This window comes from Drosophila eugracilis, unplaced genomic scaffold (genome assembly GCF_018153835.1).
Source record: "Drosophila eugracilis isolate 14026-0451.02 unplaced genomic scaffold, ASM1815383v1 contig_1885, whole genome shotgun sequence".
NCBI lineage: Eukaryota > Metazoa > Arthropoda > Insecta > Diptera > Drosophilidae > Drosophila > Drosophila eugracilis.
The window spans coordinates 12,333-36,821 of NW_024572738.1; the positions used below are offsets into that span (position 1 = coordinate 12,333).

Consider the following 24,489-nt stretch of genomic DNA (forward strand, 5'->3'; position numbering starts at 1 on the left):
TCACATCCATTGTCGTTTATAAAGTAAATTATAAACTTTAAATGGTTTAGAAGCCATACAATGCAAATTGCCCCTTATTTATCATTGCAGTCCAGCACGGATACGACCTTAGAGGCGTTCAGGCATAATCCAACGGACGTAGCGTCATACCACTGTTCGCTCGAACAAGTATTGTGCCATTGGTCCGTACCTGCGGTTCCTCTCGTACTACGCAGGAATGCTGTCGCAACAACGTTTTGTCATTAGTAGGGTAAAACTAACCTGTCTCACGACGGTCTAAACCCAGCTCACGTTCCCTTGCATGGGTGAACAATCCAACGCTTGGTGAATTTTGCTTCACAATGATAGGAAGAGCCGACATCGAAGGATCAAAAGCGACGTCGCTATGAACGCTTGGCCGCCACAAGCCAGTTATCCCTATGGTAACTTTTCTGACACCTCTTGTTAAAAACTCTTTAAACCAAAAGGATCGATAGGCCGAGCTTTTGCTGTCCCTGTGTGTACTGAACACCGAGATCAAGTCAGCATTTGCCCTTTTGCTCTATGTGTGGTTTCTGTCCGCACTGAGCTGGCCTTGGGACACCTCCGTTATTATTTGAGAGATGTACCGCCCCAGTCAAACTCCCTACCTGGCAATGTCCTTGAATTGGATCATACCTGAGTAATTGGAGTTATACCAAATTTTCAAATCAAAAATACATAAATGCACCGTTTTATTAAAGAATTTGTTTGCAATTATATAACAAACTCGTGATACTTTGATCAAGAAGCTTGCATCAAAACCCAATACCATAAGACATAATAAATATATCCGTATAATGGCTAGGAAATGATACACGTTCCATTTAATCAAGTAAGTAAGGAAACAATAAGAGTAGTGGTATTTCATTGGCGATACCAAACCGAGGTCTAATATCTCCCACTTATTCTACACCTCTTATGTCTCCTTACACTGCCAGATTAGAGTCAAGCTCAAAAGGGTCTTCTTTCCCCGCTAATTATTCCAAGCCCGTTCCCTTGGCTGTGGTTTCGCTAGATAGTAGATAGGGACAGTAGGAATCTCGTTAATCCATTCATGCGCGTCACTAATTAGATGACGAGGCATTTGGCTACCTTAAGAGAGTCATAGTTACTCCCGCCGTTGACCCGCGCTTACTTGAATTTCTTCACTTTGACATTCAGAGCACTGGGCAGAAATCACATTGTGTCAACACCCGCTAGGGCCATCACAATGCTTTGTTTTAATTAGACAGTCGGATTCCCCAAGTCCGTGCCAGTTCTGAATTGATTGTTAATTGATAATCGTTATAATTAATAAGAACTAATTGGTTTAACCCAACTAGTATTCTTAAAAATTTTAGCAAGAAAGTTCCACAATTGGCTACGTAACTAAACTATCCGGGGAACAAGTAACTACCATAAATGATAGAAACTCTATTTACCCAGAACGAGCACATAAACCATGTTATTGTTTCCCAATCAAGCCCGACTATCTCAATCTTCAGAGCCAATCCTTATCCCGAAGTTACGGATCTAATTTGCCGACTTCCCTTACCTACATTATTCTATCGACTAGAGACTCTTCACCTTGGAGACCAGCTGCGGATATTGGTACGGCCTGTTGAGAAGTTTGCGTGTCCCCACCATAAATTTTCAAGGTCCGAGGAGAAAATATCGACACAACAGTATATGTCATGCTCTTCTAGCCCATCTACCATATCTCTCTGCGAAAGACTTCCATGGTAGTACGGCTATAAAACAGAAAAGAAAACTCTTCCGATATCTCTCGACGGCTTCTTTATGGTCGTTCCTGTTGCCAGGATGAGCACGAGGCCCATATTTAATAACAAACGGATACTCAACAGGTTACGGAATTGGAACCGTATTCCCTTTCGTTCAAAATTATTCAAGTATATTATTTCCAGCTTTTATTTGTATATTTCAGTTTTTACTTGAAAATTTTCGGCTTTCGCCTTGAACTTAGGACCGACTAACTCGTGATCAACCACTGTTCACACGAAACCCTTCTCCACTTCAGTCCTCCAAGGTCTCATTCGATTATTTGCTACTACCACCAAGATCTGTACCAATGGCAGCTCCATGCAGGCTTACGCCAAACACTTCTACGCATACCATTGTACCTTCCTACTCACTAAAGTTTCAAAATTTATATTACAAGTAATATAAATCATCTACTTTAGCGGTAATGTATAGGTATACAACTTAAGCGCCATCCATTTTAAGGGCTAGTTGCTTCGGCAGGTGAGTTGTTACACACTCCTTAGCGGATTTCGACTTCCATGATCACCGTCCTGCTGTTTTAAGCAACCAACGCCTTTCATGGTATCTGCATGAGTTGTTAATTTGGGCACCGTAACATTACGTTTGGTTCATCCCACAGCGCCAGTTCTGCTTACCAAAAGTGGCCCACTGGGCACATTATATCATAACCTTAAACTTCATATCAAGAAAGTTAAGGTTCTTACCCATTTAAAGTTTGAGAATAGGTTAAGATCGTTTCGACCCTAAGGCCTCTAATCATTCGCTTTACCAGATAAGATTATTTTATATAATATTAAAATGCACCAGCTATCCTGAGGGAAACTTCGGAAGGAACCAGCTACTAGATGGTTCGATTGGTCTTTCGCCCCTATACTCAATTCTGACAATCGATTTGCACGTCAGAACTGTTTCGGTCTTCCATCAGGGTTTCCCCTGACTTCAACCTGATCAAGTATAGTTCACCATCTTTCGGGTCACAGCATATATGCTCAAGGTACGTTCCAGTTAGAGGCATATATGATATAAATATCATTATACATAACTATATAGAACGCCCCGGGATTGTGTTAATTAACTATAAATAGTTAAAAAACTAATCCCATTATAAAGCCAAGTTAATTACGCTATTAGGTTTATATCCCAATAACTTGCACATATGTTAGACTCCTTGGTCCGTGTTTCAAGACGGGTCCCGAAGGTATCCTGAATCTTTCGCATTGTTAATCATACAAGTGCATATAATAAACACAAAAATCAATGATAATTATGCCATTATATAATTCCGAAAAATTAACGCACTGTATTCATATAAATCTATCAGCACTTTATCAAATTAATAACATTTATTCTGTGTTAAAATGCAAGCAATTTAATTGGAATAAACTATAAGTTATATTTTATGATAAATTTTGTATGCTAATAGATTACAATGTCCTTATATGGAAAAAATGCACACTATTATCATAATATTGTTTAAATATTACAATTATAATGATGAATTTTCCATAACGGATATTCAGGTTCATCGGGCTTAACCTCTAAGCAGTTTCACGTACTATTTAACTCTCTATTCAGAGTTCTTTTCAACTTTCCCTCACGGTACTTGTTTACTATCGGTCTCATGGTTATATTTAGTTTTAGATGGAGTTTACCACCCACTTAGTGCTGCACTATCAAGCAACACGACTCTTTGGAAACATCATCTAGTAATCATTAACGTTATACGGGCCTGGCACCCTCTATGGGTAAATGGCCTCATTTAAGAAGGACTTAAATCATTAATTTCTCATACTAGAATATTGACGCTCCATACACTGCATCTCACATTTGCCATATAGACAAAGTGACTTAGTGCTGAACTGATTTCTTTTCGCTCGCCGCTACTAAGAAAATCCTTGTTAGTTTCTTTTCCTCCCCTAATTAATATGCTTAAATTCAGGGGGTAGTCCCATATGAGTTGAGGTTGTATATAACACTTTTAATGCAATTAATTCTTTTATATATATAATGATAAAAACATTTTAATAAATTCGTTTACAATTATATTTCCATTTTTATATGCTATTTTAAACGAACCAACGAAGAACAATAACATTTCCATTTGCTTTCAATTTTCATATCATTAATATGAGACAATTCTAGATAAATTTTTATGCTAGACATTTCTCAGTATTATTTGACTGAAATCGAAAATATTTCTCTTCGTTTTTTCACATTCAAATAAATAACAAATGCGAGATAATGTTTTTTCATACATTTTTTAATATTATGAATAAAATAATTTAATTATTTGTATCCAATAATATACCATACGCTTATAAAATCTGATTTCAAATTTTATAAACAACTTAATTAGCATAGTCTTACAACCCTCAACCATATGTAGTCCAAGCAGCACTATAAAATTAATTAAAGTACTATAACAGCATGGACTGCGATATGCGTTCAAAATGTCGATGTTCATGTGTCCTGCAGTTCACACGATGACGCACAGTTTGCTGCGTTCTTCATCGACCCATGAGCCGAGTGATCCACCGCTTAGAGTTTTAATATTTGGTTTTTTAATTTTGTCATTTATGTTTTTATTGAAAGAAATTAAAAATACACCATTTTACTGGCATATATCAATTCCTTCAATAAATATGTTTTTATACCTAAAATAAATGTTGCGAAATGTCTTAGTTTTATATAAGCAATGTATATCAAGTGATTTACGGGCAATTTACGGTATGAATACTTTTTAAGCGATATACATTGGGATTTATATAAAACATTAACCTGAAGAATACCAGGTACAACATTGTATATTTTAGGTTGTTGCATAATCCAACGTATGCTCATAGCTGAGATGAACAATACATATTCGCAACGCGTGTTATATTATGGTCCATATACACACATGATAAATATTATTTAAAAATGCATTTGCATTTTGACTTTGTGCCTCTTATAATAAAGTCTTTCTCCTCCTCCATCCACACTCCATAAAATACATATAATTAAGGAAAAGCCATTATATGTTCATTTGTGTTGATATATATATAATGATGACCGCCACTACACCATCATTTTTTGAATTTCATGAATTCTTTTTGTTATTTATTTTGGCAAATTGTTTTTATTTGAATTATAAATAAATATAATACAAATTTTTTGTTAACGGTAAGGATATTATACAATAATGATCCTTCCGCAGGTTCACCTACGGAAACCTTGTTACGACTTTTACTTCCTCTAAATAATCAAGTTCGGTCAACTTTTGCGAAACAACCGTAACACACAAGGCGTCACAGTGATCACGTCCGGAGACCTCACTAAATAATTCAATCGGTAGTAGCGACGGGCGGTGTGTACAAAGGGCAGGGACGTAATCAATGCGAGTTAATGACTCACACTTACTGGGAATTCCAAGTTCATGTGAACAGTTTCAGTTCACAATCCCAAGCATGAAAGTGGTTCAGCGGTTTACCCGGACCTCTCGGTCTAGGAAATACACGTTGATACTTTCATTGTAGCGCGTGCAGCCCAGGACATCTAAGGGCATCACAGACCTGTTATTGCTCAATCTCATTATTGCTAGACGCAATTTGTCCATTTAAGAAGCTAGTGTCCTTATAATGGGACAAACCAACAGGTACGGCTCCACTTATATAAACACATTCAAACACAATAAACATTTTACTGCCACCGTGAATGAAGGCTATATAAGCTTCAGCACCATAATCCTGAAGATATCTATTTAATATATTTGAGTCTCGTTCGTTATCGGAATTAACCAGACAAATCACTCCACGAACTAAGAACGGCCATGCACCACCACCCATAGATTCGAGAAAGAGCTATCAATCTGTCTTACACACTTATGTTCGGACCTGGTAAGTTTTCCCGTGTTGAGTCAAATTAAGCCGCAGGCTCCACTCCTGGTGGTGCCCTTCCGTCAATTCCTTTAAGTTTCAGCTTTGCAACCATACTTCCCCCGGAGCCCAAAAGCTTTGGTTTCCCGGGAAGCGACTGAGAGAGCCATAAAAGTAGCTACACCCAATTGCTAGCTGGCATCGTTTATGGTTAGAACTAGGGCGGTATCTGATCGCCTTCGAACCTCTAACTTTCGTTCTTGATTAATGAAAACATCTTTGGCAAATGCTTTCGCTTAAGTTAGTCTTACGACGGTCCAAGAATTTCACCTCTCGCGTCGTAATACTAATGCCCCCAAACTGCTTCTATTAATCATTACCTCTTGATCTGAAAACCAATGAAAGCAGAACAGAGGTCTTATTTCATTATCCCATGCACAGAATATTCAGGCATTTGAAGCCTGCTTTAAGCACTCTAATTTGTTCAAAGTAATTGTACCGGCCCACAATAACACTCGTTTAAGAGCACTAATGCAGGTTTTTAAATAGGAGGAACATATGAAAAAATACAAGTATCTCAACACATATAAGAACTCCACCGGTAATACGCTTACATACATAAAGGTATAGTACTAACCACAATTGTAAGTTGTACTACCCGTATGAAGCACAAGTTCAACTACGAACGTTTTAACCGCAACAACTTTAATATACGCTATTGGAGCTGGAATTACCGCGGCTGCTGGCACCAGACTTGCCCTCCAATTGGTCCTTGTTAAAGGATTTAAAGTGTACTCATTCCAATTACAGGGCCTCGGATATGAGTCCTGTATTGTTATTTTTCGTCACTACCTCCCCGAGCTGGGAGTGGGTAATTTACGCGCCTGCTGCCTTCCTTAGATGTGGTAGCCGTTTCTCAGGCTCCCTCTCCGGAATCGAACCCTGATTCCCCGTTACCCGTTGCAACCATGGTAGTCCTAGATACTACCATCAAAAGTTGATAGGGCAGACATTTGAAAGATCTGTCGTCGGTACATGACCATACGATCTGCATGTTATCTAGAGTTCAACCAATATAACGATCTTGCGATCGCTTGGTTTTAGCCTAATAAAAGCACATGTCCCATAAGGTTCATGTTTTAATTGCATGTATTAGCTCTAGAATTACCACAGTTATCCAAGTAACTGTTAACGATCTAAGGAACCATAACTGATATAATGAGCCTTTTGCGGTTTCACTTTTAATTCGTGTGTACTTAGACATGCATGGCTTAATCTTTGAGACAAGCATATAACTACTGGCAGGATCAACCAGAATAATGTTTTTAATCATATTTCATTTTCATATTTTTGAATAGAAATTTGTATTTCTCTTGTAGAAATAATTTATTTATTTCTTATATTCGAATACGGCCACTTATTAAAGCCATCGTATTCGTTTTTTTTGTTCTCCAGTTTTATTATCGATTGAAATAGTTTTCAATACAATAATATATATTTCCATTATATATTTTATAAATACCATATACATAATTTCATTCTAAAATATCATTTTATTTCAACATACAATATTATTGTATCCACACATGTTTAATTTTTGTTTAATCAATATAAATATTGAATTAAATCATTTGCATTTTGATGATAAATTTAAAATTTATCTTTTTCATATAAACTTTCGAGTAATATATATAATATAAAACCGAACGCTTATATAAAAATATATTTTTACAATTCCTTTGATCTCGCTGAACCACATAATACCGAAAACGATATTCTATGATCCAATTGTTAGGTAAATATATAGTATATCAATCAAGTTACAGTATATACCACCTTTCTGTTGAAAATTAACGATAATAATTGGAAACGAATTGTAGTTATATAGTAATATATAACACCTTGGCCTTTGTTTCAACGATATTATCTAAGGGCAATAAATATTAACCGCGTAGCCAAGTTCAATATTCTAAGAGAAAATTGTAACAAATTTATACGGATAATATTATTATTATAAATTTCCTTTTATAATATTGACAAAATTTATATATATAATGTAAATTTTGATCAATACTGGATGGCCAACAACTGACCATCATATAGTAGTTTTTGGACACGCTGTCCTGAAAATGGGTATTTTTCATTCTTTTTGGCACCCAAGATGTATATACTCTCTTATATTATAAAGAAAGTTTTAATAGTGTCTCATATACATATTGAACCTATAAGTCATATTAATATAACTTATTAGATTTATATGTATAATATTCAATTTCTTATTATTATTGACATAACATAAGTTTTGGTCAATATATCTGGTCGGCAACCACTGCCTACCTATATATGTTTTTGGACACGCCTTCAGTGAAAACGTCATTTTTCATACCAAGGTTTCATCATATTATGGATTTTTCTATTTTTTCCATATAATATAATTATATTTTTATATTATTTCATATAAATATTGTATTTATAAGTTATATCAATATATAACTTATTATATTTATATGTATAATACATAATTTCTTATTATAATTGACATAACATAAGTTTTGGTCAATATATCTGGTCGGCAACCACTGCCTACCTATATATGTTTTTGGACACGCCTTCAGTGAAAACGTCATTTTTCATACTAAGGTTTCATCATATTATGGATTTTTCTATTTTTTCCATATAATATATATATTTTTTTATATTATTTCATATAAATATTGTATTTATAAGTTATATCAATATATAACTTATTATATTTATATGTATAATACATAATTTCTTATTATTATTGACTTAACATAAGTTTTGGTCAATATATCTGGTCGGCAACCACTGCCTACCTATATATGTTTTTGGACACGCCTTCAGTGAAAACGTCATTTTTCATACTAAGGTTTCATCATATTATGGATTTTTCTATTTTTTCCATATAATATATATATTTTTTTATATTATTTCATATAAATATTGTATTTATAAGTTATATCAATATATAACTTATTATATTTATATGTATAATACATAATTTCTTATTATTATTGACTTAACATAAGTTTTGGTCAATATATCTGGTCGGCAACCACTGCCTACCTATATATGTTTTTGGACACGCCTTCAGTGAAAACGTCATTTTTCATACTAAGGTTTCATCATATTATGGATTTTTCTATTTTTTCCATATAATATATATATTTTTTTATATTATTTCATATAAATATTGTATTTATAAGTTATATCAATATATAACTTATTATATTTATATGTATAATACATAATTTCTTATTATTATTGACTTAACATAAGTTTTGGTCAATATATCTGGTCGGCAACCACTGCCTACCTATATATGTTTTTGGACACGACTTCAGTAAAAACGTCATTTTTCATACTAAGGTTTCATCATATTATTGATTTTTCTATATTTTCCATATAATATAGATATATTTTCTTATTATTTCATATAAATATTGTATTTATAAGTTATATCAATATATAACTTATCATATTTATATGTATAATACATAATTTCTTATTATTATTGACATAACATAAGTTTTGGTCAATATATCTGGTCGGCAACCACTGCCTACCTATATATGTTTTTGGACACGCCTTCAGTGAAAACGTCATTTTTCATACTAAGGTTTCATCATATTATGGATTTTTCTATTTTTTCCATATAATGTATATATTTTTTTGTATTATTTCCATATAAGTATTGTATTTATAAGTTATATCAATATATAACTTATTATATTTATATGTATTATACATAATTTCTTAATATTTTTGACATAACATAAATTTTGGTCAATATATCTGGTCGGCAACCACTTCCTACCATATAATATAAATATAGATATATTTTCTTATTATTTCATATAAATATTGTATATATAAGTCATATCAATATATAAATTATTATATATTTATATGAATAATGTTAAATATCTTATTATTGGGATAACATAAGTTTTGGACGGCAACAACTGCCTGCCTATGTTTATATGTTATTTTCCTATATAATATAGAAATATTGTATAGGTTTTTCTTTATATATATATATAAATATATTATATATATAATATATAATAATTATAGGTACACACGCACATGTGTGAAAACCTTCTTAATAATCCATTCATTTATTATTATACCAAGTCAATCCATCGTTATTTAAGAATTTTACAGATATCATATTAAGATAATTTAGTTACTTTATGATACGAATTATTGTACTTGTATAATTTCTTTATTTATATAGAAGTTTTTTTATTATGGCGTCACTAATAATATGACGTTTCATTTGGCTACCATTATGGGGACTATTGGACACCTATAGATTCCCATATTATTAACTTAGTCTCTTTATGAGACTTGTACTTGTATAATTTCTTTCTTTATATAGAAATGTTTTTATTACGGCGTCACTAATAAAATGACGTTTCAGTTGGCTACCATTATGGGGACTATTGGACACCTATAGATTCCCATATTATTAACTTAGTCTCTTTTATGAGACTTGTACTTGTATAATTTCTTTCTTTATATAGAAGTGTTTTTATTACGGCGTCACTAATAATATGACGTTTCATTTGGCTACCATTATGGGGACTATTGGACACCTATAGATTCCCATATTATTAACTTAGTCTCTTTATGAGACTTGTACTTGTATAATTTCTTTCTTTATATAGAAATGTTTTTATTACGGCGTCACTAATAAAATGACGTTTCAGTTGGCTACCATTATGGGGACTATTGGACACCTATAGATTCCCATATTATTAACTTAGTCTCTTTATGAGACTTGTACTTGTATAATTTCTTTATTTATATAGAAGTGCTTTTATTACGGCGTCACTAATAAGATGACGTTTCATTTGGCTACCATTATGGGGACTATTGGACACCTATAGACTCCCATATTATTAACTTAGTCTCTTTATGAGACTTGAACTTGTATAATTTCTTTATTTATGTAGAAGTGCTTTTATTACGGCGTCACTAATAAGATGACGTTTCATTTGGCTACCATTATGGGGACTATTGGACACCTATAGACTCCCATATTATTAACTTAGTCTCTTTATGAGACTTGTACTTGTATAATTTCTTTATTTATATAGAAGTGCTTTTATTACGGCGTCACTAATAAGATGACGTTTCATTTGGCTACCATTATGGGGACTATTGGACACCTATAGATTCCCATATTATTAACTTAGTCTCTTTATGAGACTTGTACTTGTATAATTTCTTTATTTATGTAGAAGTGGTTTTATTACGGCGTCACTAATAAGATGACGTTTCATTTGGCTACCATTATGGGGACTATTGGACACATATAGACTCCCATATTATTAACTTAGTCTCTTTATGAGACTTGTACTTGTTTAATTTCTTTTTTATATATCTCTCTTTATATACATCTCTTATTAGATAATGAACCTTCATTTCGCTGCCTTCATCAAAATGGGAACTATTGGACACTTATAGACTCCCATTGTAGCCAATGAAGGCAAGCTGGTTACTTATAAATTATATATACTTTAAAATATTCTTTATTATCGTAATAATTAAAAATATATCAAAAATATATATAATTTATATGTACCCTTATACATGTATATACATAAACATTTTGTTATAGCATTAATATATATTAAATAATATATAATAATATTATAAGCCAATGTCAATATATACATATATTTTTTAAATAGATGATATAGATAGAAATCCATCCATCCATATCATCTAATCGAATCATCAAGCAAAGGATAAGCTTCAGTGGATCGCAGTATGGCAGCTGCTCAACCACTTACAACACCTTGCCTGTTACAAAAGTCGTTTACAATTGATTCTAGGCTTTGTCATTGTATTAAATAATGTTTTTATATGTAACTAGCGCGGCATCAGGTGATCGAAGATCCTCCCAATTTACTATGTTACAAATTACATTGGCATCACATCCATTGTCGTTTATAAAGTAAATTATAAACTTTAAATGGTTTAGAAGCCATACAATGCAAATTGCCCCTTATTTATCATTGCAGTCCAGCACGGATACGACCTTAGAGGCGTTCAGGCATAATCCAACGGACGTAGCGTCATACCACTGTTCGCTCGAACAAGTATTGTGCCATTGGTCCGTACCTGCGGTTCCTCTCGTACTACGCAGGAATGCTGTCGCAACAACGTTTTGTCATTAGTAGGGTAAAACTAACCTGTCTCACGACGGTCTAAACCCAGCTCACGTTCCCTTGCATGGGTGAACAATCCAACGCTTGGTGAATTTTGCTTCACAATGATAGGAAGAGCCGACATCGAAGGATCAAAAAGCGACGTCGCTATGAACGCTTGGCCGCCACAAGCCAGTTATCCCTATGGTAACTTTTCTGACACCTCTTGTTAAAAACTCTTTAAACCAAAAGGATCGATAGGCCGAGCTTTTGCTGTCCCTGTGTGTACTGAACACCGAGATCAAGTCAGCATTTGCCCTTTTGCTCTATGTGTGGTTTCTGTCCGCACTGAGCTGGCCTTGGGACACCTCCGTTATTATTTGAGAGATGTACCGCCCCAGTCAAACTCCCTACCTGGCAATGTCCTTGAATTGGATCATACCTGAGTAATTGGAGTTATACCAAATTTTCAAATCAAAAATACATAAATGCACCGTTTTATTAAAGAATTTGTTTGCAATTATATAACAAACTCGTGATACTTTGATCAAGAAGCTTGCATCAAAACCCAATACCATAAGACATAATAAATATATCCGTATAATGGCTAGGAAATGATACACGTTCCATTTAATCAAGTAAGTAAGGAAACAATAAGAGTAGTGGTATTTCATTGGCGATACCAAACCGAGGTCTAATATCTCCCACTTATTCTACACCTCTTATGTCTCCTTACACTGCCAGATTAGAGTCAAGCTCAAAAGGGTCTTCTTTCCCCGCTAATTATTCCAAGCCCGTTCCCTTGGCTGTGGTTTCGCTAGATAGTAGATAGGGACAGTAGGAATCTCGTTAATCCATTCATGCGCGTCACTAATTAGATGACGAGGCATTTGGCTACCTTAAGAGAGTCATAGTTACTCCCGCCGTTGACCCGCGCTTACTTGAATTTCTTCACTTTGACATTCAGAGCACTGGGCAGAAATCACATTGTGTCAACACCCGCTAGGGCCATCACAATGCTTTGTTTTAATTAGACAGTCGGATTCCCCAAGTCCGTGCCAGTTCTGAATTGATTGTTAATTGATAATCGTTATAATTAATAAGAACTAATTGGTTTAACCCAACTAGTATTCTTAAAAATTTTAGCAAGAAAGTTCCACAATTGGCTACGTAACTAAACTATCCGGGGAACAAGTAACTACCATAAATGATAGAAACTCTATTTACCCAGAACGAGCACATAAACCATGTTATTGTTTCCCAATCAAGCCCGACTATCTCAATCTTCAGAGCCAATCCTTATCCCGAAGTTACGGATCTAATTTGCCGACTTCCCTTACCTACATTATTCTATCGACTAGAGACTCTTCACCTTGGAGACCAGCTGCGGATATTGGTACGGCCTGTTGAGAAGTTTGCGTGTCCCCACCATAAATTTTCAAGGTCCGAGGAGAAAATATCGACACAACAGTATATGTCATGCTCTTCTAGCCCATCTACCATATCTCTCTGCGAAAGACTTCCATGGTAGTACGGCTATAAAACAGAAAAGAAAACTCTTCCGATATCTCTCGACGGCTTCTTTATGGTCGTTCCTGTTGCCAGGATGAGCACGAGGCCCATATTTAATAACAAACGGATACTCAACAGGTTACGGAATTGGAACCGTATTCCCTTTCGTTCAAAATTATTCAAGTATATTATTTCCAGCTTTTATTTGTATATTTCAGTTTTTACTTGAAAATTTTCGGCTTTCGCCTTGAACTTAGGACCGACTAACTCGTGATCAACCACTGTTCACACGAAACCCTTCTCCACTTCAGTCCTCCAAGGTCTCATTCGATTATTTGCTACTACCACCAAGATCTGTACCAATGGCAGCTCCATGCAGGCTTACGCCAAACACTTCTACGCATACCATTGTACCTTCCTACTCACTAAAGTTTCAAAATTTATATTACAAGTAATATAAATCATCTACTTTAGCGGTAATGTATAGGTATACAACTTAAGCGCCATCCATTTTAAGGGCTAGTTGCTTCGGCAGGTGAGTTGTTACACACTCCTTAGCGGATTTCGACTTCCATGATCACCGTCCTGCTGTTTTAAGCAACCAACGCCTTTCATGGTATCTGCATGAGTTGTTAATTTGGGCACCGTAACATTACGTTTGGTTCATCCCACAGCGCCAGTTCTGCTTACCAAAAGTGGCCCACTGGGCACATTATATCATAACCTTAAACTTCATATCAAGAAAGTTAAGGTTCTTACCCATTTAAAGTTTGAGAATAGGTTAAGATCGTTTCGACCCTAAGGCCTCTAATCATTCGCTTTACCAGATAAGATTATTTTATATAATATTAAAATGCACCAGCTATCCTGAGGGAAACTTCGGAAGGAACCAGCTACTAGATGGTTCGATTGGTCTTTCGCCCCTATACTCAATTCTGACAATCGATTTGCACGTCAGAACTGTTTCGGTCTTCCATCAGGGTTTCCCCTGACTTCAACCTGATCAAGTATAGTTCACCATCTTTCGGGTCACAGCATATATGCTCAAGGTACGTTCCAGTTAGAGGCATATATGATATAAATATCATTATACATAACTATATAGAACGCCCCGGGATTGTGTTAATTAACTATAAATAGTTAAAAAACTAATCCCATTATAAAGCCAAGTTAATTACGCTATTAGGTTTATATCCCAATAACTTGCACATATGTTAGACTCCTTGGTCCGTGTTTCAAGACGGGTCCCGAAGGTATCCTGAATCTTTCGCATTGTTAATCATACAAGTGCATATAATAAACACAAAAATCAATGATAATTATGCCATTATATAATTCCGAAAAATTAACGCACTGTATTCATATAAATCTATCAGCACTTTATCAAATTAATAACATTTATTCTGTGTTAAAATGCAAGCAATTTAATTGGAATAAACTATAAGTTATATTTTATGATAAATTTTGTATGCTAATAGATTACAATGTCCTTATATGGAAAAAATGCACACTATTATCATAATATTGTTTAAATATTACAATTATAATGATGAATTTTCCATAACGGATATTCAGGTTCATCGGGCTTAACCTCTAAGCAGTTTCACGTACTATTTAACTCTCTATTCAGAGTTCTTTTCAACTTTCCCTCACGGTACTTGTTTACTATCGGTCTCATGGTTATATTTAGTTTTAGATGGAGTTTACCACCCACTTAGTGCTGCACTATCAAGCAACACGACTCTTTGGAAACATCATCTAGTAATCATTAACGTTATACGGGCCTGGCACCCTCTATGGGTAAATGGCCTCATTTAAGAAGGACTTAAATCATTAATTTCTCATACTAGAATATTGACGCTCCATACACTGCATCTCACATTTGCCATATAGACAAAGTGACTTAGTGCTGAACTGATTTCTTTTCGCTCGCCGCTACTAAGAAAATCCTTGTTAGTTTCTTTTCCTCCCCTAATTAATATGCTTAAATTCAGGGGGTAGTCCCATATGAGTTGAGGTTGTATATAACATTTTTAATGCAATTAATTCTTTTATATATATAATGATAAAAACATTTTAATAAATTCGTTTACAATTATATTTCCATTTTTATATGCTATTTTAAACGAACCAACGAAGAACAATAACATTTCCATTTGCTTTCAATTTTCATATCATTAATATGAGACAATTCTAGATAAATTTTTATGCTAGACATTTCTCAGTATTATTTGACTGAAATCGAAAATATTTCTCTTCGTTTTTTCACATTCAAATAAATAACAAATGCGAGATAATGTTTTTTCATACATTTTTTAATATTATGAATAAAATAATTTAATTATTTGTATCCAATAATATACCATACGCTTATAAAATCTGATTTCAAATTTTATAAACAACTTAATTAGCATAGTCTTACAACCCTCAACCATATGTAGTCCAAGCAGCACTATAAAATTAATTAAAGTACTATAACAGCATGGACTGCGATATGCGTTCAAAATGTCGATGTTCATGTGTCCTGCAGTTCACACGATGACGCACAGTTTGCTGCGTTCTTCATCGACCCATGAGCCGAGTGATCCACCGCTTAGAGTTTTAATATTTGGTTTTTTAATTTTGTCATTTATGTTTTTATTGAAAGAAATTAAAAATACACCATTTTACTGGCATATATCAATTCCTTCAATAAATATGTTTTTATACCTAAAATAAATGTTGCGAAATGTCTTAGTTTTATATAAGCAATGTATATCAAGTGATTTACGGGCAATTTACGGTATGAATACTTTTTAAGCGATATACATTGGGATTTATATAAAACATTAACCTGAAGAATACCAGGTACAACATTGTATATTTTAGGTTGTTGCATAATCCAACGTATGCTCATAGCTGAGATGAACAATACATATTCGCAACGCGTGTTATATTATGGTCCATATACACACATGATAAATATTATTTAAAAATGCATTTGCATTTTGACTTTGTGCCTCTTATAATAAAGTCTTTCTCCTCCTCCATCCACACTCCATAAAATACATATAATTAAGGAAAAGCCATTATATGTTCATTTGTGTTGATATATATATAATGATGACCGCCACTACACCATCATTTTTTGAATTTCATGAATTCTTTTTTGTTATTTATTTTGGCAAATTGTTTTTATTTGAATTATAAATAAATATAATACAAATTTTTTGTTAACGGTAAGGATATTATACAATAATGATCCTTCCGCAGGTTCACCTACGGAAACCTTGTTACGACTTTTACTTCCTCTAAATAATCAAGTTCGGTCAACTTTTGCGAAACAACCGTAACACACAAGGCGTCACAGTGATCACGTCCGGAGACCTCACTAAATAATTCAATCGGTAGTAGCGACGGGCGGTGTGTACAAAGGGCAGGGACGTAATCAATGCGAGTTAATGACTCACACTTACTGGGAATTCCAAGTTCATGTGAACAGTTTCAGTTCACAATCCCAAGCATGAAAGTGGTTCAGCGGTTTACCCGGACCTCTCGGTCTAGGAAATACACGTTGATACTTTCATTGTAGCGCGTGCAGCCCAGGACATCTAAGGGCATCACAGACCTGTTATTGCTCAATCTCATTATTGCTAGACGCAATTTGTCCATTTAAGAAGCTAGTGTCCTTATAATGGGACAAACCAACAGGTACGGCTCCACTTATATAAACACATTCAAACACAATAAACATTTTACTGCCACCGTGAATGAAGGCTATATAAGCTTCAGCACCATAATCCTGAAGATATCTATTTAATATATTTGAGTCTCGTTCGTTATCGGAATTAACCAGACAAATCACTCCACGAACTAAGAACGGCCATGCACCACCACCCATAGATTCGAGAAAGAGCTATCAATCTGTCTTACACACTTATGTTCGGACCTGGTAAGTTTTCCCGTGTTGAGTCAAATTAAGCCGCAGGCTCCACTCCTGGTGGTGCCCTTCCGTCAATTCCTTTAAGTTTCAGCTTTGCAACCATACTTCCCCCGGAGCCCAAAAGCTTTGGTTTCCCGGGAAGCGACTGAGAGAGCCATAAAAGTAGCTACACCCAATTGCTAGCTGGCATCGTTTATGGTTAGAACTAGGGCGGTATCTGATCGCCTTCGAACCTCTAACTTTCGTTCTTGATTAATGAAAACATCTTTGGCAAATGCTTTCGCTTAAGTTAGTCTTACGACGGTCCAAGAATTTCACCTCTCGCGTCGTAATACTAATGCCCCCAAACTGCTTCTATTAATCATTACCTCTTGATCTGAAAACCAATGAAAGCAGAACAGAGGTCTTATTTCATTATCCCATGCACAGAATATTCAGGCATTTGAAGCCTGCTTTAAGCACTCTAATTTGTTCAAAGTAATTGTACCGGCCCACAATAACACTCGTTTAAGAGCACTAATGCAGGTTTTTAAATAGGAGGAACATATGAAAAAAATACAAGTATCTCAACACATATAAGAACTCCACCGGTAATACGCTTACATACATAAAGGTATAGTACTAACCACAATTGTAAGTTGTACTACCCGTATGAAGCACAAGTTCAACTACGAACGTTTTAACCGCAACAACTTTAATATACGCTATTGGAGCTGGAATTACCGCGGCTGCTGGCACCAGACTTGCCCTCCAATTGGTCCTTGTTAAAGGATTTAAAGTGTACTCATTCCAATTACAGGGCCTCGGATATGAGTCCTGTATTGTTATTTTTCGTCACTACCTCCCCGAGCTGGGAGTGGGTAATTTACGCGCCTGCTGCCTTCCTTAGATGTGGTAGCCGTTTCTCAGGCTCCCTCTCCGGAATCGAACCCTGATTCCCCGTTACCCGTTGCAACCATGGTAGTCCTAGATACTACCATCAAAAGTTGATAGGGCAGACATTTGAAAGATCTGTCGTCGGTACATGACCATACGATCTGCATGTTATCTAGAGTTCAACCAATATAACGATCTTGCGATCGCTTGGTTTTAGCCTAATAAAAGCACATGTCCCATAAGGTTCATGTTTTAATTGCATGTATTAGCTCTAGAATTACCACAGTTATCCAAGTAACTGTTAACGATCTAAGGAACCATAACTGATATAATGAGCCTTTTGCGGTTTCACTTTTAATTCGTGTGTACTTAGACATGCATGGCTTAATCTTTGAGACAAGCATATAACTACTGGCAGGATCAACCAGAATAATGTTTTTAATCATATTTCATTTTCATATTTTTGAATAGAAATTTGTATTTCTCTTGTAGAAATAATTTATTTATTTCTTATATTCGAATACGGCCACTTATTAAAGCCATCGTATTCGTTTTTTTTGTTCTCCAGTTTTATTATCGATTGAAATAGTTTTCAATACAATAATATATATTTCCATTATATATTTTATAAATACCATATACATAATTTCATTCTAAAATATCATTTTATTTCAACATACAATATTATTGTATCCACACATGTTTAATTTTTGTTTAATCAATATAAATATTGAATTAAATCATTTGCATTTGATGATAAATTTAAAATTTATCTTTTTCATATAAACTTTCGAGTAATATATAATATAAAACCGAACGCTTATATAAAAATATATTTTTACAATTCCTTTGATCTCGCTGAACCACATAATACCGAAAACGATATTCTACGATCCAATTGTTAGGTAAATATATAGTATATCAATCAAGTTACAGTATATACCACCTTTCTGTTGAAAATTAACGATAATAATTGGAAACGAATTGTAGTTATATAGTAATATATAACACCTTGGCCTTTGTTTCAACGATATTATCTAAGGGCAATAAATATTAACCGCGTAGCCAAGTTCAATATTCTAAGAGAAAATTGTAACAAATTTATACGGATAATATTATTATTATAAATTTCCTTTTTATAAATATTGACAAAATTTATATATATAATGTAAATTTTGATCAATACTGGATGGCCAACAACTGACCATCATATAGTAGTTTTTGGACACGCTGTCCTGAAAATGGGTATTTTTCATTCTTTTTGGCACCCAAGATGTATATACTCTCTTATATTATAAAGAAAGTTTTAATAGTGTCTCATATACATATTGAACCTATAAGTCATATTAATATAACTTATTAGATTTATATGTATAATATTCAATTTCTTATTATTATTGACATAACATAAGTTTTGGTCAATATATCTGGTCGGCAACCACTGCCTACCTATATATGTTTTTGGACACGCCTTCAGTGAAAACGTCATTTTTCATACCAAGGTTTCATCATATTATGGATTTTTCTATTTTTTCCATATAATATAATTATATTTTTATATTATTTCATATAAATATTGTATTTATAAGTTATATCAATATATAACTTATTATATTTATATGTATAATACATAATTTCTTATTATAATTGACATAACATAAGTTTTGGTCAATATATCTGGTCGGCAACCACTGCCTACCTATATATGTTTTTGGACACGCCTTCAGTGAAAACGTCATTTTTCATACTAAGGTTTCATCATATTATGGATTTTTCTATTTTTTCCATATAATATATATATTTTTTTATATTATTTCATATAAATATTGTATTTATAAGTTATATCAATATATAACTTTTTATATTTATATGTATAATACATAATTTCTTATTATAATTGACATAACATAAGTTTTGGTCAATATATCTGGTCGGCAACCACTGCCTACCTATATATGTTTTTGGACACGCCTTCAGTGAAAACGTCATTTTTCATACTAAGGTTTCATCATATTATGGATTTTTCTATTTTTTCCATATAATATATATATTTTTTTATATTATTTCATATAAATATTGTATTTATAAGTTATATCAATATATAACTTATTATATTTATATGTATAATACATAATTTCTTATTATTATTGACTTAACATAAGTTTTGGTCAATATATCTGGTCGGCAACCACTGCCTACCTATATATGTTTTTGGACACGCCTTCAGTGAAAACGTCATTTTTCATACTAAGGTTTCATCATATTATGGATTTTTCTATTTTTTCCATATAATATATATATTTTTTTATATTATTTCATATAAATATTGTATTTATAAGTTATATCAATATATAACTTATTATATTTATATGTATAATACATAATTTCTTATTATTATTGACTTAACATAAGTTTTGGTCAATATATCTGGTCGGCAACCACTGCCTACCTATATATGTTTTTGGACACGACTTCAGTAAAAACGTCATTTTTCATACTAAGGTTTCATCATATTATTGATTTTTCTATATTTTCCATATAATATAGATATATTTTCTTATTATTTCATATAAATATTGTATTTATAAGTTATATCAATATATAACTTATCATATTTATATGTATAATACATAATTTCTTATTATTATTGACATAACATAAGTTTTGGTCAATATATCTGGTCGGCAACCACTGCCTACCTATATATGTTTTTGGACACGCCTTCAGTGAAAACGTCATTTTTCATACTAAGGTTTCATCATATTATGGATTTTTCTATTTTTTCCATATAATGTATATATTTTTTGTATTATTTCCATATAAGTATTGTATTTATAAGTTATATCAATATATAACTTATTATATTTATATGTATTATACATAATTTCTTAATATTTTTGACATAACATAAATTTTGGTCAATATATCTGGTCGGCAACCACTTCCTACCACATAATATAAATATAGATATATTTTCTTATTATTTCATATAAATATTGTATATATAAGTCATATCAATATATAAATTATTATATATTTATATGAATAATGTTAAATATCTTATTATTTTCCTATATAATATAGAAATATTGTATAGGTTTTTCTTATATATATATATAAATATATTATATATATAATATATAATAATTATAGGTACACACGCACATGTGTGAAAACCTTCTTAATAATCCATTCATTTATTATTATACCAAGTCAATCCATCGTTATTTAAGAATTTTACAGATATCATATTAAGATAATTTAGTTACTTTATGATACGAATTATTGTACTTGTATAATTTCTTTATTTATATAGAAGTTTTTTTATTATGGCGTCACTAATAATATGACGTTTCATTTGGCTACCATTATGGGGACTATTGGACACCTATAGATTCCCATATTATTAACTTATGTCTTTTGACTTGTACTTGTATAATTTCTTTCTTTATATAGAAATGTTTTTATTACGGCGTCACTAATAAAATGACGTTTCAGTTGGCTACCATTATGGGGACTATTGGACACCTATAGATTCCCATATTATTAACTTAGTCTCTTTATGAGACTTGTACTTGTATAATTTCTTTCTTTATATAGAAGTGTTTTTATTACGGCGTCACTAATAATATGACGTTTCATTTGGCTACCATTATGGGGACTATTGGACACCTATAGATTCCCATATTATTAACTTAGTCTCTTTATGAGACTTGTACTTGTATAATTTCTTTCTTTATATAGAAATGTTTTTATTACGGCGTCACTAATAAAATGACGTTTCAGTTGGCTACCATTATGGGGACTATTGGACACCTATAGATTCCCATATTATTAACTTAGTCTCTTTATGAGACTTGTACTTGTATAATTTCTTTATTTATATAGAAGTGCTTTTATTACGGCGTCACTAATAAGATGACGTTTCATTTGGCTACCATTATGGGGACTATTGGACACCTATAGACTCCCATATTATTAACTTAGTCTCTTTATGAGACTTGAACTTGTATAATTTCTTTATTTATGTAGAAGTGCTTTTATTACGGCGTCACTAATAAGATGACGTTTCATTTGGCTACCATTATGGGGACTATTGGACACCTATAGACTCCCATATTATTAACTTAGTCTCTTTATGAGACTTGTACTTGTATAATTTCTTTATTTATATAGAAGTGCTTTTATTACGGCGTCACTAATAAGATGACGTTTCATTTGGCTACCATTATGGGGACTATTGGACACCTATAGATTCCCATATTATTAACTTAGTCTCTTTATGAGACTTGTACTTGTATAATTTCTTTATTTATGTAGAAGTGGTTTTATTACGGCGTCACTAATAAGATGACGTTTCATTTGGCTACCATTATGGGGACTATTGGACACATATAGACTCCCATATTATTAACTTAGTCTCTTTATGAGACTTGTACTTGTTTAATTTCTTTTTTTATATATCTCTCTTTATATACATCTCTTATTAGATAATGAACCTTCATTTCGCTGCCTTCATCAAAATGGGAACTATTGGACACTTATAGACTCCCATTGTAGCCAATGAAGGCAAGCTGGTTACTTATAAATTATATATACTTTAAAATATTCTTTATTATCGTAATAATTAAAAATATATCAAAAATATATATAATTTATATGTACTTTTATACATGTATATACATAAACATTTTGTTATAGCATTAATATATATTAAATAATATATAATAATATTATAAGCCAATGTCAATATATACATATATTTTTAAATAGATGATATAGATAGAAATCCATCCATCCATATCATCTAATCGAATCATCAAGCAAAGGATAAGCTTCAGTGGATCGCAGTATGGCAGCTGCTCAACCACTTACAACACCTTGCCTGTTACAAAAGTCGTTTACAATTGATTCTAGGCTTTGTCATTGTATTAAATAATGTTTTTATATGTAACTAGCGCGGCATCAGGTGATCGAAGATCCTCCCAATTTACTATGTTACAAATTACATTGGCATCACATCCATTGTCGTTTATAAAGTAAATTATAAACTTTAAATGGTTTAGAAGCCATACAATGCAAATTGCCCCTTATTTATCATTGCAGTCCAGCACGGATACGACCTTAGAGGCGTTCAGGCATAATCCAACGGACGTAGCGTCATACCACTGTTCGCTCGAACAAGTATTGTGCCATTGGTCCGTACCTGCGGTTCCTCTCGTACTACGCAGGAATGCTGTCGCAACAACGTTTTGTCATTAGTAGGGTAAAACTAACCTGTCTCACGACGGTCTAAACCCAGCTCACGTTCCCTTGCATGGGTGAACAATCCAACGCTTGGTGAATTTTGCTTCACAATGATAGGAAGAGCCGACATCGAAGGATCAAAAAGCGACGTCGCTATGAACGCTTGGCCGCCACAAGCCAGTTATCCCTATGGTAACTTTTCTGACACCTCTTGTTAAAAACTCTTTAAACCAAAAGGATCGATAGGCCGAGCTTTTGCTGTCCCTGTGTGTACTGAACACCGAGATCAAGTCAGCATTTGCCCTTTTGCTCTATGTGTGGTTTCTGTCCGCACTGAGCTGGCCTTGGGACACCTCCGTTATTATTTGAGAGATGTACCGCCCCAGTCAAACTCCCTACCTGGCAATGTCCTTGAATTGGATCATACCTGAGTAATTGGAGTTATACCAAATTTTCAAATCAAAAATACATAAATGCACCGTTTTATTAAAGAATTTGTTTGCAATTATATAACAAACTCGTGATACTTTGATCAAGAAGCTTGCATCAAAACCCAATACCATAAGACATAATAAATATATCCGTATAATGGCTAGGAAATGATACACGTTCCATTTAATCAAGTAAGTAAGGAAACAATAAGAGTAGTGGTATTTCATTGGCGATACCAAACCGAGGTCTAATATCTCCCACTTATTCTACACCTCTTATGTCTCCTTACACTGCCAGATTAGAGTCAAGCTCAAAAGGGTCTTCTTTCCCCGCTAATTATTCCAAGCCCGTTCCCTTGGCTGTGGTTTCGCTAGATAGTAGATAGGGACAGTAGGAATCTCGTTAATCCATTCATGCGCGTCACTAATTAGATGACGAGGCATTTGGCTACCTTAAGAGAGTCATAGTTACTCCCGCCGTTGACCCGCGCTTACTTGAATTTCTTCACTTTGACATTCAGAGCACTGGGCAGAAATCACATTGTGTCAACACCCGCTAGAGGCCATCACAATGCTTTGTTTTTAATTAGACAGTCGGATTCCCCAAGTCCGTGCCAGTTCTGAATTGATTGTTAATTGATAATCGTTATAATTAATAAGAACCAATTGGTTTAACTCCAACT

At 33.4% G+C, this 24,489-nt stretch overlaps 5 non-coding genes across 5 annotated transcripts; all 5 read right to left on the reverse strand.

Annotated features, from left to right (window-relative positions):
* Positions 1–4,148: 4,148 nt before the first annotated feature.
* On the reverse strand, positions 4,149–4,328 carry LOC121529778. Its single transcript, XR_005993638.1, has one exon. It is a non-coding gene; the product is annotated as a 5.8S ribosomal RNA (ribosomal RNA).
* A 633-nt stretch (positions 4,329–4,961) lies between these two features.
* On the reverse strand, positions 4,962–6,954 carry LOC121529781. Its single transcript, XR_005993641.1, has one exon. It is a non-coding gene; the product is annotated as a small subunit ribosomal RNA (ribosomal RNA).
* Positions 6,955–11,397: 4,443 nt separating this feature from the next.
* Positions 11,398–15,351, reverse strand: LOC121529776. Its single transcript, XR_005993636.1, has one exon. It is a non-coding gene; the product is annotated as a large subunit ribosomal RNA (ribosomal RNA).
* Positions 15,352–15,751: 400 nt separating this feature from the next.
* On the reverse strand, positions 15,752–15,931 carry LOC121529779. The gene has a single exon (XR_005993639.1). It is a non-coding gene; the product is annotated as a 5.8S ribosomal RNA (ribosomal RNA).
* A 634-nt stretch (positions 15,932–16,565) lies between these two features.
* LOC121529775 lies at positions 16,566–18,559 on the reverse strand. The gene has a single exon (XR_005993635.1). It is a non-coding gene; the product is annotated as a small subunit ribosomal RNA (ribosomal RNA).
* Positions 18,560–24,489: the final 5,930 nt, after the last annotated feature.